The 16,657-nt window shown below is 37.3% G+C and overlaps 1 protein-coding gene across 1 annotated transcript in view; it reads left to right on the top strand.

Annotated features, from left to right (window-relative positions):
* The first annotated feature begins 1,093 nt into the window (after window positions 1–1,093).
* Window positions 1,094–16,657, top strand: part of LOC146437984 (uncharacterized) — a 137,044-nt gene continuing 121,480 nt past the window's right edge. The window contains exon 1 of the mRNA XM_085058152.1: window positions 1,094–1,205. The gene's annotated coding sequence lies outside the window, so the exon portion shown is untranslated. The remainder of the gene's footprint in view (window positions 1,206–16,657) is intronic.

Below are 16,657 nucleotides of genomic sequence, written 5' to 3'. Positions count from 1 at the left end.
CATCACCCATTGTTCTCTCTTGATCCTCCCCTTACTGTGTAGATCCTTCTCTCCTGGACCTGAATTTCAGCTGATACTTTATTTCTTATGAATGCAAAGATGTTGGCTAGCATATACAGTATTTGTTTCCTTACATACTTATATTTATTTTTATTTTCATTAATGTTACATTAATATGGAATATTTTTAGTCATGCATTGATGGGACAATAAAATTGTTTCATTTACCACTTAACTTTTGAGCAATTGAGGAAGCCATCGTTTCTGCTTAGCTCTGAAACAGAACCATTGCAGTGTATTCTGATTCTTACTTGAGAAAACATTTATTTTTTAATCTTTCTTAGAGAAAGATGCCCATTTTGGAGACCTTACTTGTACAATGCCCACAATCCTTACATACTTGTTTGAGGAGCCTTGTGGAAATGCAAAGCACTTCTTAAGTGCTACGTACTGTTTATAATAGGAAATTTTTCTTCCACTCCCAAACCTCTCTTCCCAGACAATTATTTAGGCAGGCTGTGCTGTAACTTTCTGCAGTGTTTAAATGAGAATAGTGTTCATTGCTTCATTTGGCATGTAAGATACAGTCATTGTGTATGGCAATCTACAAAACAGGAAAGAACTGTATCACTGGAGTTAGTGTTATTAAATGATTATACGTGATAAACATATATTTTTCATTGGTGTCAAGGGCTCCAAGTAACTGTTTCAACATAAAGCAACAAAAATTGAGAGATCTTGTGCTTTGTCACAGAGGTTTAAAAGAGGCTTTATGATTCTGCATATTTATAAACATGTTAGAATATTTATTATTGTCCTGATGGAAAAGAGCTGAGGATCTGTTGCATCAATATATGTCAGAAGCACGTGAATACTCAAATATTCCTGTTCAAATGAATGACAAAGATTCCTTCTTTTTCGTAGTTACAGTTTTATATTTTCAAAATAAAATGTAAAATACTGTGGAGATGCAATTTCTTGAATTTGCTTTGTTTGTGGAAATGCAGCTTTCCAAAGAGCTGTATTGGTTGATGCTCTGATTTGTTTACATATCTGTAGAAAGGAGACAATTGGAAGTGATGAAATCACTGTTTTACAGGTAGCCAACACCCTTGGCTGTGTGGATTTTGGCTGAGATGGTGAGGAGTGCTGCAACCCAAGTGTGATTCCACCGCCAACTCCATCAATGCTTCATACTGAGAATGGGTAATTAGTTTTCATTGAACACTTTAGTTGACACTAAAAAATATGAGTATTGCTACAGAACGCTATTTTCAGGACCTGTATTGATGTTTTGGTACAATGTGCATTAAAATTAATTTTATTTTCACATGGTGTCATAGGTAAAACAGTGTCTGAATCACCTGTTTTTGGAAATATACGTACTACAGTGCTGGTACTGGAAAAAGACACATAATGAAACAGAAAGCTGAATACAGTTATTTTAAAAATCTTTATTATGTAAGTTCAATATAACTCTAGTCTTTTGTTTTAAGCCTGTTGAAAATTAATTTTCCATTTGCATTTTAAATGCATTTGCATGTTGCCCAGCACAGTGGCAATCTGCATTTGATTTTGTCATTTAATTCATATTACAGTAGTCTACGGAGTAACAGAGTAAATTTTAAATAAACTGAGGAAATATGGAGATTGTAGAAGGGGCATTTATTAGGGTACTGTTCTATATGGAGAAAATGCATGCTTCCTTCTATTATTAAATTAAACATCTCTGGGCAGTAATTGAGACTTGTTGAACTCTGGTGTGAACTCTGAGCTATAGAAAATATTCTGAATGGTGATTTCCTGTTTTGTCTTATGAATAGTTCTAAGTAAATTAGTACAGATTTCATCTTATTAGAAAAAAAGGAAAATGTTAAAATGATAGGTTGATTCATTTACTTATTTGTTGTTTAGTTCTTAATATAAATTTTAAATTTGTGAAAGGAAAACATAGGCCATTAGTCTCTAAGAGACTGAAAATTCTTAAGCTACTGAAAATTCGAAAAATTCATAGCTTTTGAAGTGTCTGTGCTCTAAGAATTAAAGAAGAAAAAGCTTCATTAAAACATATAGCAGATGTCAGATTTTTGTCCTTGATGTCTGAGGCATGGAAATTCTGTGCTGGGACTTTCTGTGATCCTTTTATGGCCACGTTCAAGTCCCAGTTGTAAAAGAGAAGAGGAGGCCCATCAAGTGTTCGAAATTGTCAATCAATCAGTTTCTGTTGATTTCAGTTTCAATAATTTCTAACTAAAAATCTGCCCTGGGGTCTTTCTGTAAAGACCCTTCTGTGTTATTTTCTTTGAGAGGCAAAAAACCATACCCACAAAACAGCAACAAAATGCCTTGTGCTCCATCTTTGTGCACTATCACTTTGGAATATTAAAGTGTAGTGGCACTTTGATAGCAAAAGAAAGGAAGGTGGCCTGCCAACTAAAGCAGGATGCAATTTCCTTCCAATCTCCTAAATGGTCTTATGATGTCCTCTTTGTTAGCCAGCTTCTGATGTATTGAATTAGTCTTCTACCCATGACTTTAAATTCCAAATATAGAAATACTGTTGGCGCTCATAAGGCAGAGTGAACCAGAGAAAGATTGCACTTGTAGCCACGGGACTTAAAAAAGTAAAAATAATAAAAAAGAAGCCTTGTGCTGTTTCACCTGTTAACTTAAGAGATTTGGTAGACAAGGGCAGCCACTGAGAGATCCTTCCTTTGGTGGCACTTCAGAGACAGCCGCCTCAAAAAATGTTGACTTAGGCATGGTATGGAAACACCTGAGATTCTGCCTGTGTTGCTGGCCTTAACTGTAGGGAAAGCTCACCAAATTCCAGGACTCTGAAGTGATACTTCTTTTTGCTGTCCTGAATGTTTCACGTTCCATATGTCCTGCAGGAAAGGAGTATCTCTTTTTGGTTGTTGTTTTGTTGTTTCCCTCCGCAGCTCCCCGTTTCCCCCCAGAACCAAGTGTTATTCAGTGGAATTCACCTTGCAGAAGAGCAAGACTTTTCAAGGCTCCTGGCCTGCTGCACAAACACAGGCTGCTTGTGTTGTTTTGGTTAACAGTTCAAGTATCCCAGCAAGTTCTACTTAATAAGCTATCTGATAAGGCTTGATTGTGCTTCACTGTGTTTAAATTTCTTGGGGAAATGTTTAGATGATGAAAGTGCTCCAGTGCCTGCATTTGTGTAAAACTCCAAAATTACAGAACACAGCCTTTAGTGTCTCAAGGTCTCAGATGACTGAAATACCAAAAGGATTTGCATATTGAAGTATTTTACTGAGTATCTCAATATTGGTATAGATGATACATTGTGTAAATAATATCTGTTTATGCTTTGCTTTCTGTGTTGCATTTTGTTGACGTGACTGTTAAATCAAATAGTCAGAAAGAAATTTTGTAGCTCTTTGCAGTACCAGAACCTACAGAAGGAAAAGGTCCTGTGTAAATCATTAAGTTTTTGTCTTGGCAATAGAGGATTGTGCCTTGTATTTTTTGGGAGATTCTTCTGATTTGCTGAGCTTTAACCAGTACTATCAAATAGTAGGTGGTGCTATTTCTCTTTAGCACTGTATTTCCATTAAATAATGTCTTTTAAAAATGATGTGTCCTCACAGACTGACAGTATCTAACCTTCATCTGGAAAAAAAAATCTGCGTTAAATCTTAGCTGATCCTGGATAACTAGTGAAGTATTCTTGTTGTTATTATGCAGTAACTTTCTCCTATCTAATTGCTCATGTTTACAAATCATAGAATACAAGCTTCCATTATGTACTTGGCCTGAGCCTTAATATTTCAAAGCTGTTACTTAACAGAAAAGAATTTTCAAGCAACAGACTATGCTGACAAATAAGGAATTCCAAAGGAGGTTACAGGAAACTTACTAAAGTTAACAAGTTTCAGACCTTCAAAATCCCATACTTCTGCACACATTTCTTTACCTCACACTGAAGATAACCAGGTGTGGGTCTAGTTGATAGCATTGTTGTAGCTGTGGTTGTTTAGTATTTTAGTTGAAATATAGCGCTTCCTTTCTCTTCTGCCCTGGCATTATTTTCACTATTCACAATGTTTTCACTTGAATTCATAATTTTGATAATTCCAACTGGACAATTCTGTTTCATTTACTTATGGCACTTCATGTGAAACAGTTCTGCTTTCATTTCCTGTTTATTTTTAGTTGCTAATTTTCAGACTTTTTCCATCCCCTTGGGTTTTTTAAAATCCTGTTTGGTACAAACCAGGGTGGTCCAACTGGCAGCCCAAGGAACAGTTCCATCTGGCCTGCTGCATTTGCCAAGGAGGAGCTAGGAAGTGCCTGTAAGGGCAAGCACTGCCCTCACAAGCACATCTTATCTATTGCTCAGATACATAACCATGCTTGAAGCCCAACTGTTGTGCCGTGTCCACCTGGAAAAGGAGATAGGCGCTGGGCATTCCTTTTCCCTAGCACAGCCACTTTTCTGGAGGGGCTAGTTGTCCTGTCAAAACAATCTTCAATGAGGAGGCTACAAGTGGGAGCTAGCACCTGTCCCTAAAAGAGCTAGGCCACTGTCACTTGTAGTGGTTAGATTGATAAACTGATAGACAAACTGACAGGAAAACTGCACTTAAGCCCCAGAACAGTAAGAGCCATTTAGAAATTTAATACCAACTTCAACAAAGCGGATGTTACCAATTCATGGTATTATTTCAGGCTTTGCATCTGCCAAGTACCCTCTGTCTTTTTTTCTTAGGCAAGATGAGCGTGATGATAACAACCAAGCACTGTGCATTGAAAACACTGTAAGAAACAAGTATATTTTGCCAAACTGACAGTATAATTTCAAAGGATTTCATTCAGTTACTTTGCAGGTTTCTTTTTGTTGGAGAATCCTGTACCTTCTGATGTAGATGGGTGCCTCACTTGAAATCAGTGCATCTGCCAACATGCAATTTCTCATAAGAAATAATCTCAAAAGCTGAACTGATCCCATGTACTCCATTATGTTGTACAATAATAGCCTTTTTGTAGCAAAATGAGCCCAACTAAGCATGAGGTCTAACCAGTGCCTCATTAAACAATAATATCACATCTTTTGATGTGTATTCCATTTCCATTAAAAATATTTGTAATGTTGAGCAAGAATGGGGCAGACTACAGCTTGGCTAAAGGCTGAAATAAGCAATATACCCCAACGTAAAATGTACATTTGCTGATACTGTGTATCATGCAGTTACCATGTGATGACAGCAGAGCTCTGCTGGTTTTATTATCCTTACTCAGTATACTGTAGCACATAGAGGTATCAAAGAGCATATAGCAGAAAAACCCCATCATAATATCACATCTTAATTTTATACTAATTTCTTTTAGCATTTTGCTTTCCTTTTCACTTGTAGAGAAGCACCAGATTAATGTTCATAACGTACAATTTTCCTGTTTAGGGTATACAGCAGAACAACTGCTCCAGTCACTCTGTCCTCATTTATTTTAAAATATTTATTCTGTTTATTGTCCTACTCTGGTCTGTAGTGTTCCCAATTATACAAGGCATCTCCAATTTTGGTTAAAAACACCCCTTATTTCTGATACAGATCATCTCCTTAGGGCTTTTATTTTTTTGGTCTTGATTAAGCTCCTTTGTTTTCTGTCTCCTCTTTGCCTGTTCTTTCCTATTGTCTAATCTTTATGCTATCTATGGCTATAGTGTTTTCCTCAAGTCTTTATTTTCTTTGCATTCTTTTCTCCTTTCATGCTCAGCTCTCTTTTTCACATTGATTCACCTCATCTTCCTTTGGTGTTCACCCCCTCCTCAGTTTTCTTCCCATATCCTTCAGTCTGATGTTTCCCTTCTGTTTCTGCTCTCTTCATGTTGCTGCACTGTCCTACACCCCTCTTGGTTTTCCTTTGCCTTCCCTAATGTTGTCTTGCATTTGGGGCATGACTGATGGTGACAGAAAAGAGGAAGGGAAGACAACAGCTGAAGTAATTTAGACATATGCCAACTTTGAAAGAAAAGTTCTGTTCAGGAATAAATAACTGAATTGAAGCATCTAACAGGAACAGCAACAAAACCACTGATTACTTATGGGTAACTATTCATTAGTGAAACTGCATTTTACTTAAGGATTACAATCAACCATATTGTAGAAGGACTATGTGACAGAATACTTAAAAATAGATAAAGTGAGGCAAAACATGGTTATAGTTATTAAGTATATTCAGTGAACAGTTGTAGGGTTCATGTCTTTAGAAATAATCATGGAGAAAGAAATGGAGGCTAAGGCACTGGAGGATGTGAGGCTAGGATAAGATGAGGAAACTACACATGATGTATGAAAAGATGGTGAATCAGAGGTTATACAGACTTGCAACAAGTCTTTGGAGCTGGTTGAAAACCGGAAAAAGTAGCACAGAACTGACAACAAGCAGTGATAATTCTGTTACACACGATGGAAAGAACAGGAGCAGTGGAAATGGCAGCAGAACCAGTTTACTGGGTACCAGACACACACTATTAATTAAAGTAATTTCAAGAGGGTGCAAAACTTTATGGATAAGACAATGAAGTCCTAGGAAGCCAGGGGGTTTGAAAAAGGGTATATTTCATACTGGTAAATTCTTCCTTGTTTGGCCTGCAGAAAGTATTCAGCTAGAGGAATTTAGGTCATAGTTACCCATTGAACAGTGGTTTGTCAAAATTTTTGCATCTTACTGTGATACAAAGGTTTTGTCTAGATCTTTCTATTTGTATTCATGTTTTCTAGCTGAAATTTATTCTCAGAGTTGTTACCCTGATTTAATGAAATCAGAACCACAGGCAGAATATAGTCAGTCAGTGGCATTGCTGGGGTACAGTCCTATAAAAGAATCATAAGCTTTTTAATTGCAATATGTGCAAGGACTGAATTTCCAAAATAAAAGATAGTTTTCGTAGCTTTGTCAGCATTTCCAAAATCCTAGTCAACCCTCATTGGCTCCCAAAGATTATGATTGGGTGGTGTGTATTATAACAGCATACTGCTTGCTGAAATGCAACAAAGCTTCTGTAGTTGCTCACATTATTTACAACAATCAGATAGCATAAGCTTTGTTGCTGGAAGGTTTTTTCTGCTTAAAAGCCACATTTCCTGGAAGTCTTATGCTAGAAAATGGTATCATACACCTGAGTGCCCTGAGTTTTGTTGAGTTAAAATGACAGAAACCTATCCTTAACTAAGACTTCAACAAGGTGTGCAACATTGTACAGAAATTAGATTAGGGTTGGCCAGCATGGCTTCACCAAGGGCAAGTATTCCCCAAGGGCCACTGATCCTGCAGCCTTCAAGGATGGATAAACTGCATCAGTGAACAAGGGAAGAGCTATTGATGCCATCTATCTGGACTTCTGCAACATTCTTGCCTCTAAATTGTGAGACACATTGATTTGATGGAAGGACTATTAGACAGGTAAGAGTCACTCAATGGCTCAATGTCCAAATGGAAACCAGCAATGAGTAGTGTCCCTCAAGGGTCTCTACTAGCACCAATACTATTAAATATCTTCACTGTGTCTGTGGTGTATGCACATAAAGAATGAAGAGCAAGAAATGTTTTATATGCTAATTGTTTTCAACTGTTGTCTGAAGGAAAATAAAATAGATGAAAATGCTTTCTTTATTAAAAAACAAAGGAACATTTTATCTGGGACTAGATTGCATGTTACAAGTTCATTACAGAAGTGTTATTTTGACATGTGAATTATTAATTTTTATAGCAATTTAGAGACAGTAAGGCAGAAAAAACAGGCAACACTGTACTTTGAATAGCTGTGGGCACTGAATCTCCAATCTTGCCAGTTGCAGTAGGCATCAGTTGTCTCAGTATCAGAGTGAACCATGCATGTATATCCCTTATTACTATAATGCATATAACTAAATAATTTTCATGACAAGTTAATCTGTTAAAGTCAATAGACACTTGACAGAAAAGGGAGAAACTTTCCTTGGCTTCTAAGCCATGAAGTGTTTGGGGCAGGTAGGACTGAGAGTGGTTATAATAGCCCTTTGATTTCCATGTTATTCTGTCCCTTTCCTTGCTGTGCATTAACTTTTCTTTGAGGGCATTTAGGGAGTGAAAAAGTTTCTCCAGCATAGTGTTGTAAACTTTTTTAACAGATAATGAAGTCAGAGAAAATGAGCGCAATGTAGACTCATCCTTTAAAAAAAAATATTGATTCTATTACATAGTCATAGTTGTAGGAAAGAAATGAAGGGGATTCTCTCCCCCAAGTGAAGCAGATGTCTTACTGAGCCAAGTCTGAGATTTTGTTCTTTGTAAGGAAGCAGAGGGAATGCCTATTTATGGTATTTTGCAGCTACACTGAAGGAAATATTCTCTTCAGATTATGTTGAGTGGCTCCATAGTATACAATCTTTGTGGTCCCTCTGTTGAGCCAAGAGCCATGCAAGAAACATTTACACAGACTGGACCTTAAGAATCTGATCCTCAGACATGAAGACAGTCCTTCATAAGTTTAATATCCTGGGAATTTAGGACTCTTTGTAATATTTTCTCCAGTCTGAGTCATGTAGGTTACTCAATGGGTTGCTGGATGTGCTTTTCAAGTTAAATTCTGTGATGAAATGACATGAATTGCAGCACTGCAAAAAAGACAGAATTGGAGTCAATTCTGTGTCTCCAAAGTTATTCAAGGTGTAAGTAAAACATTTGCTAGTTTTGTGTTCTGGTGCAACAGATTATAATGGCAATTATAAAGGATTCATCTGCTTCCCAACTAAACATGCAGAAAAGCAGAGACTCCTCCTGGCTACTTCGGAACTGACATGGAAGCTGGGGATGTTTCAGTCCTGTCCTTTTGGGTTCCTGTAGCTCTACATCCTCGTTCCTAGCATGCACCTGTTATTTACAGAAATATCAACAAATTCTGGGCAATCACTTTATTTTAATTAATTCAGGAATCCTTTATCGTACTAGTCCTGTTGGCCAGTAGGGTATTTTGTCCCAGAAGGCACAGTGTCTGTCGTTCAGGCAAGCTTGTCTATCCGTATATGGAGCTGTGTTGCTCCAGTTAAATATACCTCCGTTGAGCTGACAGCACAGCATAGCTTTGTGGTTGCATAATCAATGTTTTCCCCTTTTGCTTTGTTTGTGACCTCTAGCCGAACCCTGCCTTGAGTAACTAATTTCCATGTGAGATTTTCTATGCAATTGCTGCTATATTAAATGAGCTTCCTGCAAGCAAGAAATAATTTATTTTATGAAATGAGCTGCTTTCTATGCTCCCACAGAAATAGCTGTATACTTAAAACACTGTTGTGTTGTTGTGAGAGCAAATCCTGTTTTGTCAAAAATGCCCATTCCTCAGAATGAAGGAGACCTTAGGCCTGATTGCTTATATGGTTTTGAGGTGCTTATAAAGCTTGAAGTGTGAAAAGCAGAGATCTTCTTGACTTAGGTCACTGTTGTAAGAATTCAGGTCTTCTGGCAGGTTTCAGAGGCAGAACAGTTCCAACAGAGCAGTCTTCCATTGCATGAGTGAGACCTCGCTCTCTTTTGCCTCACCTTTCTCCTGACATAGTCTGCTCCCTCAAGGGCGAGGCTGTTGTTCCTTCCCTCAGGATCTGCTCCTATTCAGCTCAACAGAGACTTTTAAATTCACATTCAGAAGAGAAGACCAATCTTTGATTTTGCTTCGTTCCAGGATACTGTCTGCCTTTTGGAGCAAATGAGGCAGAAGTCTAATGGCAATGTCCTTATTCAAGGCCTAAGTCTTAATTGTTCCCCAAACACAACACTTACTGATTATTGAATGAAGCAGGGATCCCGAATATATTCATTTAAAAAAAAAAAGTCTTTATGCACACAGGAGGCAATTGTACAGGTGAACTTAATACTGATCTGTTTTAAATTTTGAGTAAGACTTTGCAGAATGTGTCATATTTTATCTAAACTTTTATGTACCATCCTATCTGACAAGGTAAAATGCAGTAAAGGAAATAAGACCTTCCCGAAAACCAGAATTTTTCTTAGGTGGAGCTACACAGGCTGCAATCTTGGTATTAAATAGAGATTTTACTGACCTGTAGCAGAGGCTTTTGCATGTCTTCAAATGAAGTATTTGGCAACGGTCGTAAGCTGTCATCTCCTTTGTAGGTTGACCACAGTGTGGAGAAGACTCATGCAGTTCAGCAGTGACTTTCCCAACAGGATACCTACAGCAGAGGAATCTTAAAAATTGGGAACTGTGTGTCCTGTTCCAGGTTCTTGTGGGAAGTAGTTATACTTAGTAGTACTAAGTTGGAATTAGTAGTACTAATTAATATTTTTCACACTTTTCCCAGCAGTTTGCCCCTTCTGCTTTTCTCCTGTCAAGTCTCCCCATATACTTTTCACTCACTTTTTTTTATGAGCACTGCATCTTCCAATCCAAGTGATTCTTTTTCTGAGCTGTGTGTATAACAAGAACATTGAGAACACAGGAAGACTGTTTGCCTCTTTTCTGTTCCAGTGCCCAGTGCCATAATTGTTTCTGGCAGCCATGAGGAGCTGTTGCAAGGAAAAGCTCTGTTCAGTCTGGAAGACAAAATGTGAAAACAGGCTCTGTAAAGACTGTTTCTTGATACCCTCTAGCAAGCTTTCATCAAGCACGTGCAAACTCCTGATTTTTCTCAGAAGTTTAGAGCATGTCTGCACAGGGTGAGACTGCATAGTGACAGTGAAAAGGATCCTGCCAAATTTTAAGTCCTTTCTTCAGAGAGGAAGATTGAAGACCTTCTCAGTGAAACAGCTGTAAGAATTTTTTAACACAGGCAGAAGTGTACACTTAAGCTACTTTATTGGTTCTTTTAGAGAAATGGGGTGAAATCCATTAAATCAACGTGTGGAACCACACACATGTTTAGAAGATTCCCAGAGACAGCATTATTTGCCTAACATCACAGAAAGTTCCAGATTCATCTGTAGAACAGGACTTCTTAGGAAAAAAACCCACTTTTTGGGGGAACTAAACTTGTCACTAAGAGTTTTTAACATGTGTATCTGACAGTGTGCATGAAATAGAGGTTGTCAGACAAGCTAAAGCCTAGCTGACACTTGGTCTCATTTTAGGAAAGAAATCAAAAAGGAATGACTTACCCTGCTGTTCAATAAATACAACTGTAAATGAATTCTTACATAGCAATGGGACCACTTTGCATTCCTTGAAAACTCTTTGGCAATTCATAGTGTGGTCAGCCTCAGTATCTGCAGAGAATGTGTTAGATCTTGAGTATAGAGCCCCTCTTTCCTCAAGTAGCCATGTAGCACTTAAATGATTTGTTAATCCCTTCCATGGCGGGCAACTGCTCTGAAAGCTATCTTTGATAGCCAGGTTTATTGAGGAATAGTACAGGAGAATTTCAGGGGGAACAGAAGAGCAAGCCCTTGCCTATCTGATTAATAGCTGGGGAGAATGAAAGGACAAATTAACAATCTAACATCTTCGGCTGGCCATTCTGAAACCACACTGTCATTAAAGAAGAGACAACAAACAAGAGCCCTGCCTAAGGCAGGCTGAATTGTCAAGACCACTACCTCATCCTCTGTTTCTTCTGGGAACAGAGCAGCATTGCAGTAGCCGTAAAATGTATGAAGGGTGGGAAACGAAAATTACTGTACTGTTTGCCACAGTATGACCCAGGTTTTTTCCTCACACCCATACAAATTGCATCCAAATGTTTATATTGTAACCTCCTTTGGCTTGGACTATTCCTTTTCCCTGTAGTGTCATATTCTTTGCTCTGTGGACTCCAGGTTCAGTCACCTCAGTGTGCACATTTCACAGGAAGTAATTAGAAAACTATGTGCTCATAACTACCACGTAAATTAGATCACAGCTCACTCTCCAGATAATTTGGGTAATCAGGCACCTCCCTTTCTCAGGTCCTAAAGGAAAGATATCATTTTAAATTGTCTTTCATTAGTAAGTTTATTCAGTTTCTGTTTGATTTTGATATGTTTTTAGTGAATTAAACAGTCTTAATTTGAAGAGAGATTTTAACTGGATGGAATTAAAGCCAGATTCTGGTGAGTAGCAGCAGCAGCAATCTGTGAATTACTGACGTATATGTTTAATATCTCCCTTGAGAGCAGGAAAGTTCTTCAAATGTTGAAACTGGCTTAAATAATTTAAGTTCATATGAGTGGTGAAAATTCTTTGGCTAATAATATTAGCCTGATCTCTCCACTTCCAATTTAATCTGGAATATTTGGAATGGCTGTTAATAGTATGTTGATTTATTTTAATATCTTATTCAACAGAATGTTTTGCATCCTTACACTCACACCTTAGAATTGACTAAATTAGTATTCTCAACTTGCTGTAAACAAATATATTTCTATCAAGCAAATTGTTATGTTTCATCACATACCTGGTTTTGTTTGTAGTAAGAATGAGCATAATGCTTGGCTACTTTTCCTCTCTGTTTCTACAAAAGCTGTTAAGGAAGGATAGTATTTCTTTCCCTGAAAATGCTGCTTCATGAACACCTTTAATAGGAATGAAGAAGAAAGAAAAAAATGAATGAAAAATAGGAAAATTAAAGGGAGCACTGGGATTGGGTTGCAGAAAACTGAGTTTCAAATCCCTGCACTGACATTAAAATAAAGACACTGACAACTGATGCCTTTTGGCTGTTCTGGACTCTGTCTTCCCTGCTTTTATGTGGGGAAACTTTGAAACTTCTGGGGTTAATTTTAATGTGGGAAAGAAATATTTTTGAGATTTCAAAATTTCAGAAGAAAGGAGCTATTTACCACCCAGATACAATGTCAAGAAATGGCATGAAGCAAAATAATTGTCAGCAGCAATAATTCAAAGTAATTTCTCATCCAGGTTTGAAATTCCAAGTTCTTACCCACAAGATAGGTTATTGATAGGATGGTGCTTCCCACTGTTTTACAGAAGTTGAGCTATTTAGTCTAATGGTAATGGAGTCTTTAGGAATAAGTAATGGAATTTAACATGAAAACTGTTGGGTAGTATAGCCAGTACACTTGGATTTAATCTCTTTTTTTTCCTTAGACCCATCTATTTTCTTCCTGTGTCATTTGAAAATCTGATCTCTGTACTTGAATATGTGTTGAACATTTCTGTTTATCTCCTTGCAGAGAGAAATAAGCACCACTGATCTCACAGCCATTTGATTCTGGCGGTTTCTATTAATTTCAAGGCCTGCACTAATTTCTGCAGGGTCTCTTCTTCTCCTGGCCTTTTCTTAGGTAGCCAAACCCAACTCTTCCTGTCTTTACAATGCAATTGTTCACCTTTTCTTATAAACACAGTCACATTTAATATTTAACCCCATAAAATATTTTAATTGTATTTTATTCCTTGAAATTTTTGTATTCCCTTGTATTTTACTGTTCAAAGAAAAAGTATTGAGATACGTGCCCCAGTTTTAATGACAATAACCCAATAATGTACTGGTATTAGGTACAATAAGGGAAAAGTAATCCTTAGTGTGTTCATAAACCTTAATTGTGTATGTGGTCAGCATTACATGCTAGGCTGATATCAGGATTTCATACTAGCTATCTCCAAGGGAAAAACAAATACACTCTTCAAGTTTATAGTAGCAACAACATGACAAGTGCTGCCAAGTCAAGAAGTCATGTTAAATTCAGGCAGGACCAGAGATGTGTGAATGTAACCTGCACATGTAGCACAATGTAGAAGTACCCAAATACCTGTGTAAATAAGCAAGTTTAACTACTGGCGGAAATCTTGCTGGGGAAACATGCAAGTTTTCCAGACTAAATAAGCTGATATGTTTGGCTGTAGCCATGCAGCAGGAGGTCTTCTTGTAGGTGGCTTAAGGTGAGCTTGGACATCTCTGCACTGCAGTCTTTTGCACAGTCCTTTCTGTAATGTAAATTAGCAGGGGCATACCAGTCTTAAATGTTATGTTATTGCTGTGTAAAAAATGATGCATTAGAAGATTACATTCAGAAAAGGTGGAGTAAACAAACTTACTTCCAAAACAAAGTATAATTTATTGTGTATTTTGATCAGCAGTTGGGAACACTTAAAAAAACCAGAGTTAATGAGACGCAGAAACTGTTAGATGAAACAATTCTCATGAGTCCCTGAAATGACAGCTATCAGAAAGCTTCTAGATTGCAGGATTCTATACCTTTTCAGTTACCAGAGAGAGGTAAATCAAATTCAATGGCTGAAAGTGATGGCTTCAGACATTCAAAAGTTTTGAAGCTTCTGCCCTGTAAGACAATATTTTTCTGATCATTTTGTGTTGCTAAAAATACTGTATAGTAGGGTCACTCATTGCTAACTACTTTGAGAACCATTTTTCATGTCTTATAACGTCCTACATGATTTATGTCACAGTCTTTAGTTAGCTACTTACGACTGCTTAGTACCAAAATGCCTTTTAATAAATATGATAGAGGCTATCACCTTCTGACAGGCAGCATGTGTCATTGAAATAGAGGCAGTCATACAATAGCTTTAAAAGAGGAGTGCCACAGCTGAACAAGCAGCTCTTATGTTCTTTTTTTGTTGGACCCTCTCCGGGACTAAGGGGTAAGTTTAGTTTATTGCCTTAGTTTAGCTTTCAGATTAGTGCTAAACTGAAATTTTCTGGCAGCAAGCTTGAATAGGATCTTAGTAAGATAATCTTCCTGAAAACACAGTAGAACAAATGCAGTCAGACATGGCCATACACAAAATGTAATGGACATGAAATGCTTTGTACGCTCTCTTTGTTTTAATGTTTGAGTGTGCAGGTACCTGAACCTATATGACTGCATGTATAAAACTTGATTTATGTGTGGGGGTACTCATGTGTGTGAAAAGAACCAATAATTTACTGACAGATTCATATACATCAGAAATAACTACACTGAAATACAAGTAGTGTAAAGCAGTGTGACAAGTGAATCACACCCCCTCTAGAACAAGAGCATTGATCAAGTTCGATTTTATTGTAAAATATATTGTGTACAAACACAGGCACATACACAACTGGTATTAAAAGAACACTGTTACAGTTGTCAAGTCCAGAAGTCAAATCATAGGACTTAATATATTAGCATGACCTGTGCAGCTTGATTTGAGCTTTTGTGTGCGCACCATGTAAATATTTATTTACATGACCTTCAGCGTTTCATTCAACAGTGCTTGGAGCAGACAAACACATCCTAAGGCATGACTTTGTGCCATGGACAGGCTCATGGAATGGTATATTACTGAAGTTCCAGAATTCCACCTATGACAAAATCAAGTTTTCAGCTGTGTTCTTTTTTAGATGCAATGATCTTGAACTTAATTCCTGCTTTTTGCACGTGTATTCCTTCACTGTTTGAAACTTGATTGGATCTAGGTCCAGTCATTGGAACAAATCAGGCAGTGTCTTTTTCTTTTTTCTGTTTTGTACCCCCATGGAAACACAGAGGAGAAGTTGCCTTGGTGAAACGTAGGCCGGGAAAAGGCAAACATATATAAATAAACTGAATTAATTGGGACAAGAACAAGAGAGGCGTGGGCAGTGGGGATAACAGAGCTTCAATAAGGGATAAGGAATGAGAAAAAGCCTGGGAGGTTTTGATGGAGTAAACTTGGTCCCTCATGTGTTTACACTTAATTATGAGATTACACTATTTTTCCACAGAATTCCTACCTCATGCAGGATGCACTTAATGAGCAGCTATTAAATACATTGCTTTGCCCTTATCATGCATGGCCCCAAGCCCTACTTATTACAGACATTTCAAATACTTGTTCAAAGGTGGAATTATTCATTTTTTTCTGAGATTTTTGTAAGGCCTCAGTCACTCTTAGCATTTTAAGTGGGGTTATGCCAACAACACTTATTCCAATGTTTTCCAAATTTTCAGTGCTTAAAGTCATAGTCTCCATATATTTATTTTTGATGTGTATAATTACACATATGCATTTTTAATATATATATGCATATATACATAATATAGTATGAGCAAACAGACTGATGTGTGTTACTGAAAGACAGAAAGCTCCTTAAATTTTTGTTTTATAAGGACAGAAAGTTACGTGAGGGCGTGAGGAACTTCGGAAATGACAGGCAATAAAAGAAAGCAAAGATACTCCTTACTATTTTTAACCATTGTGTTACATCATGTAGTTCTGCAGCAGATTAGTCATCACACTGAAAGGTTGATGGAAATAATAGTGAAAAGCACTTGGCGGACTTTGAACATTATGAGGTAATCCAGTAGAGGTGACAAATAACTTCTGACATTTTAAGGTGAAATGGAAAAACTACATCCAGAAAACTTGACTTTCCTGACTCTTTTCTGGTTGTGTTTTTTGGGTTTCTCTTTTGCTTGGCTTTTTTTTTAAGTCCTGATTGCAATATGTCGATAACAGTGCAGGTTCTAAGGGTCTGTTCAGAAATAAGGTAAAGTGGAAGGACATGTTATAGTAATGTAGTTTCCTGATTTTAAGAATTTTAGGTAGCCTGTTCTAGAGGGTCTATGGGAGAAATAAGCAAGACGAAGTTTTTGCTGGAATAGCTAGGAATGTGATATTTGAGGGAAGGAAGCTGGTGATTTCTAAATCTCATCAGCATATTGGGACAAATTTCTCCCTAGAAGATGCTGACATTATTATTTATGATTCCTTGAGAAAAGTATCATTG

The sequence above is a fragment of the Lichenostomus cassidix genome, chromosome 4 (assembly GCF_008360975.1).
Source record: "Lichenostomus cassidix isolate B80296 chromosome 4, HeHo_3.0, whole genome shotgun sequence".
Classification (NCBI taxonomy): Eukaryota; Metazoa; Chordata; class Aves; order Passeriformes; family Meliphagidae; genus Lichenostomus; species Lichenostomus cassidix.
This window is presented reverse-complemented; position numbering and strand designations above follow the sequence as displayed.